This window comes from Polyodon spathula, chromosome 1 (genome assembly GCF_017654505.1).
Source record: "Polyodon spathula isolate WHYD16114869_AA chromosome 1, ASM1765450v1, whole genome shotgun sequence".
NCBI classification, from domain to species: domain Eukaryota; kingdom Metazoa; phylum Chordata; class Actinopteri; order Acipenseriformes; family Polyodontidae; genus Polyodon; species Polyodon spathula.
The window spans coordinates 92,238,087-92,245,076 of record NC_054534.1 but is presented as its reverse complement, the minus strand read 5'-3'; positions in this window follow the sequence as shown (position 1 = coordinate 92,245,076).

Sequence of the window (6,990 nt, the reverse complement as noted above, 5' to 3'; positions counted from 1 at the left end):
GGCCTCTGTTTAATAGGCAGTGGGTTTAAAACCAATGACCTCTGTCATCTTGATTATCTCTTATCACCAATAAAAGCACAGCTGCTGCTAACTCAGTATCCTGATTAACTTCTTTAGCCTCCTGGATACTCTGAATAAGTTTCAATTCCTCTCCGGTGTTTTAAGAGCTTTCATGCTGTGTTCTCTTTCCACTGGGCAGGAGTCAACAGCTGCAGGCATACTAACTTGGATTTACATCAGAGAAGGTCTAAGGCTCTTATAATAGCAGAGTTGGGCCTGGTCAATGTAGCTGGGAGGCAACCAATGCATATCAGTAACTGCAATATATGTATGTTTGCCCTGCAGTGGGATACAGCCTTCAAAAAAGGTCCTCTTCTTTTAAGCTTTTGTTTCGTATCCAACTTGCTCATGTAAGAGGTTAAAAATAAGGACCGTTTTTTGAGTGCTGCACCACAACACTGCCAGCCAGCTCTTGTGTATACTGTGACACACTGCAAACCGCTTTGATCAGTCAACAATTCAAGTGCAAAAATACTGTTGTATTAAACATATTGGACTTACTGTTTGAACTGAAAATTGAAGGCACTTATTTACTAATTGCCTTTACTAGGAACCAGTCCTTTAATTATTTTGTAATTGTGGTCTCCAAATTGCCTTGTCCAATAGCATGGCAATAGCCTCTCTGCAAACTTTTCACACAAGACACACAATCAATTACATTTGTTCTCCCTTGAAATACTGAAATTATCATTAATGCCATGGTAACTGACATGCTCTGCAGGATGTGTGTCTGAATTCTTCCTTAGTTATCCCTCTTAAGTGGGTGGGCTCCCAGTCTTCTGTGTATATAGTATCATACATATTTCTTACATAAGTAGACTTTACATTTGCAGTAACCATTTAAAATGGATTTGTTGCACATAAGCTGGGCTCCTATACTTGTGATAAGCACAGATAAATAATGAATTCTGACCTCCTGACATTATTAGAAAGCCTTTTGAGCTGTTACAAACCCACCTTCTGAGCATACAGCTTCTTTTTTGTAACACTTTTATCATTGAAAATACTCAGCTACAGTTTGAATGTCTTCTTTATTTCTTTATCACCCCCTAAAATCACAGCTGCTGTTTTTCCAGTTAGCAAAACACAAACATCTTTAAAAAATGAAATGTTATCAACAGCATTGCAAGTCCCTTATGCTACTGTGCTATATTTATGTCCCATCTATACATACAGCCGGTCTGTATCCACCTCTATGCCAGCATACAGTACATACTCTTATTATTGACTTGTATTATTATATCTTATCTGCATTAACCTTAAAAGTAAAATGTACAGCTCAGGGACATCTAACAGTTTACATAGGTTATTCTTGATTGGCCAACTGGATAACTAAGGATGTACAGAATAATAATAATACTAATGTACTGTCAACAGGATAGAATGGAACTGATACTCTCTTGTCTGAAGTGCCTCTTTGGTTCACAGAGAATCATACAGGTAGATTTAGAGCCAGTTTGAAAGGTTTCTGTACTGACTCCACTACATATGCTGTTAGCAGCAGAATGACAAATGTATTTGAAAGATAAGCGAATAAGACTGCGGTCAAGCTATCAGCCAGTTCTGAAATGCCGGTCAAGCTATCAGACACTTATCTTGCAATCTGACGCTTAACTTATATAGATAGTTTCCCCGCTTCAAGCAATGAAATTCATCACTCCGAGAGATTTAGAACTGCACTGGAATAAAACAAGCGATGAAATACACTTTCATACATTTTCAAAAAGAATGAAAAACTTAATATTTAATAAGTATAATATTTAATCTCACTAATAGCTTATTGTAACACAGTCAAAGGACAATTCCATGTTGTTTAAATTATAGAGACAGACATTTTTGCTGCTTACTATTAAAATGTATTTGACCAAAAACATGTGTAGTGCGTACCAGTATGTGTGTGTACACACACACACACACACACACACACACACACACACACACACACACACACACACACACACACACACACACACACATATATATATATCCAATTTATCACAATATGAAGTTATTTGCTATTGCTTCTTGAAAATAAATAAAAACAAACACAATAATAATTTGCTCAGAATAGCCAAATTCCCTATATATACTCTGCTGTGCAAAAGCCTTGCACACATTGAGGAGTTACAATATATCAATGTTAGGAGCATCAGCAATTTATTCAAAGCTTCCACTAGTGTTTTCCACTATTATAACAACTTTCTGTGTGTGTGTGTGTGTGTGTGTGTGTGTGTGTGTGTGTGTGTGTATACAGTTGTAGTCAAAAGTTTCCATACCCCGATTGAAATTTATCATTTCTAGAAATTTCTTGAAAACAAGTAATTATAGGAAAAGTTTTGCTTTTGTGGATGAAGAAAACATGTTACAAAAAGTAATCTTCAAAAGTATTCATACCCTGAAAAGGAAAATTAAATTAATAGCTAGTTGAGGCACCTTTAGCAATAATAACCTCTTACAAATGATTAGAATGTTTGTCATGAGCTTTTGGCATGATTTTTTAGTGAGTTTTGACCATTCGTCAATGCAAAATTGTTCCAGTTCATTCAAATTCCGAGGACTTCACTTGTGCACAGTCTTCTTCAACTCATACCAAAGATTCTCATCAGATTTAGATCGGGACTTTGACCAGGCCATTCCAGAACCTTGATTTTATTCTTCTTTAACCATTCTGATTTTGATGTGTGCTTTGGATCGTTGACGTGTTGGAACATCAAGTTGCACTTTAAACCAAGTTTTGTTGCAGAGGGTTTCAGATGATTGGCCAGTACCTTTTGGTATGCTATGGAATCCATTTTACCATATATTGAAACAAAATTTTACAAACTTTAAACGATTGAACTTGACATTTTCCTAAGAGTGGCTTTTTTCTTGGCCTGTGACCATTGAGACCTTCACCATGCAATACTCGACCTATAGTTGAAATGGAAACCCCAGTTCTACTTGCAGTCAATTCACTCTGAATATCTTTGGCAGTCAATCTTGGATTGTTATTAACCTTCCTCACAATTCTTCTACTTGTTCTTGGTGAAAGAACCTTCTTTATTAAAGAGATGTCTACCACCTTGTAGACACTGTAATACTAACATAGCATCAAAGGGTATGAATACTTTAGATTTAGCATTTTTGGAGCTTTGCTAAAATATTGCTGAAATAAATAATTGTTGACATCTATGCCTCATCCACAAACACAAAACATTTGCTACAATAGATTTTTCCTAATTTTCTTTGTTTTTGAAAATGCTCTAGAAATTATAAAAATGATTTTCAATGGTCTCTCTCTCTCTCTCTCTCTCTCTCTCTCTCTCTCTCTCTCTCTCTCTATATATATATATATATATCTATATATATCTATCTCTCTCTCTCTCTATATATATATATATATATATATATATATTATATATATGTATTATATATCTATAATAAACTATAAAAAATATATAATTAATACACTTTCTTTTTTTTAATGTAACTTGGGGTACACCCGTATGAAAATTATTAATACTTTTTTAATACTGTAGGTGCCATGCTGCATAAATAGCATAAAATACTCAATAGGGCTGATGTTGGGCTTACTGTAAGTTGATCATTGATATATGAGAGAGGGACATGTATAAAACACATTTGCAGTGAACTTAGTGAGGTCCAATGGAAGGTTTTATATATATATATATATATATATACACACACACACACACACACACACACACACACACACACACACACACAGATGGAGTCTCGAGACCTGGTCTTGGTCTCGAGGCCGATCTCGAGGCCACATTTTAAGGTCTTGGTCTGGGTCTCGGTACGTCGGGTCTTGGTCCGTGTCTCGGTCTGGGTCTGGGTCTGGGTCTCGGTACGTCGGGTCTTGGTCTGGGTCTGGGTCTGGGTCTGGGTCTGGGTCTCGGTACGTCGGGTCTTGGTCTGGGTCTCGGGTCTTGGTCTGGGTCTGGGTCTCGGTACGTCGGGTCTTGGTCTGGGTCTGGGTCTTGGTCTGGGTCTCGGTACGTCGGGTCTTGGTCTGGGTCTGGGTCTCGGTACGTCGGGTCTTGGTCTGGGTCTGGGTCTCGGCATGTAGGGTCTTGGTCTGGGTCTTGATAGCATGCAACACGCAGATTGGTCTCATTCATAAACATTCTCAAGATTATTTGATTTCCTCAATTATCATGTATACTTTTCTTATCCTTCAAAATGTACTCACTTCTATACATTTACAGCTATTAAATACAAAATAATGTAGCCATTATACTCGAGTCTAGAGAGCAGATTTCAAAATTACTAAATTTAATGGATCAGACTTCGGGCTGCTACAGTGTCTCTCAGCCTCTCCCATGAAGCAAACTTTCCTCTTGCCTCCAAATAGATTTCTTGTAATATATTAGTTACTTTAACAAAATTGTGTCAGCAACACAAATGCCTAGAAATAGTATTATCTGTACATATCTGTCAAGTCTTGATCAGGACCCTTCCGTTTTCAAGACCAATGTCCTGGTCAGAAACAAACTCCCGCCTGGGATCGTTTTAATATGGGAATTTCCTGGTTTGTATATTAGGTTAAGTATATTATTTTTCTCTTACTTATTTAAAACAACCAAAATAAAAAAATAATGTACTTGATCTTATTTCCATGTGATTTTGTATTTGTGTGTGTGTCTCTCTCTCTCTCTCTCTCTCTCTCTCTCTCTCTCTCTCTCTCTCTCTCTCTCTCTATATATATATATATATATATATATATATATATATATATATATATATATATATATATATATATATATATATACAGTACTGTGCAAAAGTTTTAGGCAGGTATGAAAAAATGCTGTAAAGTAAGAATGCTTTCAAAAATAGACATGTTAATAGTTTATATTTTTCAATTAACTAAATGCAAAGTGAGTGAACAGAAGAAAAATCTAAATCAAATCCATATTTGGTGTGACCACCCATTGCCTTCAAATCAGCATCAATTCGTCTAGGTACACTTGCACAAAGTTAGGGATTTTGTAGGCATATAGTCAGATGTATGATTAAACAATTTTACCAAACAAGTGCTAATGATCATCAATTCAATATGTAGGTTGAAACACAATCATTAACTGAAACAAAAACAGCTGTGTAGGAGGAATAAAACTGGGTAAGGAACAGCCAAACTCAGCTAACAAGGTGAGGTTGCTGAAGACAGTTTACTGTCAAAAGTCATACACCATGGCAAGACTGAGCACAGCAACAAGACACAAGGTAGTTATACTGCATCAGCAAGGTCTCTCCCAGGCAGAAATTTCAAGGCAGACAGGGGTTTCCAGATGTGCTGTCCAAGCTCTTTTGAAGAAGCACAAAGAAACGGACAACGTTGAGGACCGTAGACGCAGTGTTCGGCCAAGGAAACTTACTGCAGCAGATGAAAGACACATCATGCTTACTTCCCTTCGCAATCGGAAGATGTCCAGCAATGCAATCAGCTCAGTGGGACCCTGGTACACCCATCAACTGTCCGGAGAAGTCTGGTCAGAAGTAGCCTTCATGGAAGACTTGCGGCAAAAAAGCCATACCTCCGACGTGGAAACAAAGCCAAGCGACTCAACTATGCACGAAAACACAGGAACTGGGGTGCAGAAAAATGGCAGCAGGTGCTCTGGACTGATGAGTCAAAATTAGAAATATTTGGCTGTAGCAGAAGGCAGTTTGTTCGCTGAAGGACTGGACAGCGGTACATGAATGAGTGTCTGCAGGCAACAGTGAAGCATGTTGGAGGTTCCTTGCAAGTTTGGGGCTGCATTTCTGCAAATGGAGTTGGGGATTTGGTCAGAATTAATGGTCTCCTCAATGTTGAAAAGTACAGGCAGATACTTATCCATCATGCAAACCATCAGGGAGGCATCTGATTGGCCCCAAATTTATTCTGCAGCATGACAACAACCCCAAACATAGAGCGAAAGTCATTAAGAACTATCTTCAGCGTAAAGAAGAACAAGGAGTCCTGGAAGTGATGGTATGGCCCCCACTGAGCCCTGATCTCAACATCATTGAGTCTGTCTGGGATTACATGAAGAGAGAAAAGCAACTGAGGCTGCCTAAATCCACAGAAGAACTGTGGTTAGTTCTCCAAGATGTTTGGGCCAACCTACCTGCTGAGTTCCTTCAAAAACTGTGTGCAAGTGTACCTAGAAGAATTGATGCTGTTTTGAAGGCAAAGGGTGGTCACACCAAATATTGATTTGATGTAGATTTTTCTTCTGTTCACTCACTTTGCATTTTGTTAATTAATAAATATAAACTATTAACACGTTTAATTTTGAAAACATTCTTACTTTACAGAAGTTTTTCACACCTGCCTAAAACTTTGCACAGTACTGTATGTGTGTGTGTCTATATATATATATATATATATATATATATATATATATATATATATATATATATATATATATATATAAAACACATTTTGATTTTGATTTTTTTAGATGGAAACATAGCTGCTGACAGTTTTCATAACAAATTCAGACCTGGCAAGTTTCTCTTCTCTATGAGGTGAAATGGCATCGAAGCAGCCTTCATCATTCAGTTTGCCTACATCAATTTTTAAATTGATGAACATAATAATAAATGGACAGCAAAGAGCAAGCATTGTAACACAAAGGTGACAGAAGGGTGGGGAATTTCTTTTTCACGGTAAGCCGTTTTTTTTTTACACGTGCATTTACATTTATTGACAGGCTCGTGGTTTTATGAATAAAGATCAGTTATTATTTCAACCAAGGTCTGTGTGTTATGTTATATAAATCAAAGATGAAGATACACAAGGTTTAAAGAATGCTGTACTATTACAAAGGAGCTACCATCACACTTTATATATTGAGCCCTGGAGATTCGGCCAGCTTTTTTTTTTTTTCCTTTCAACACGTCACCTGGACTCCATAACTTTACATCTCAATGGCA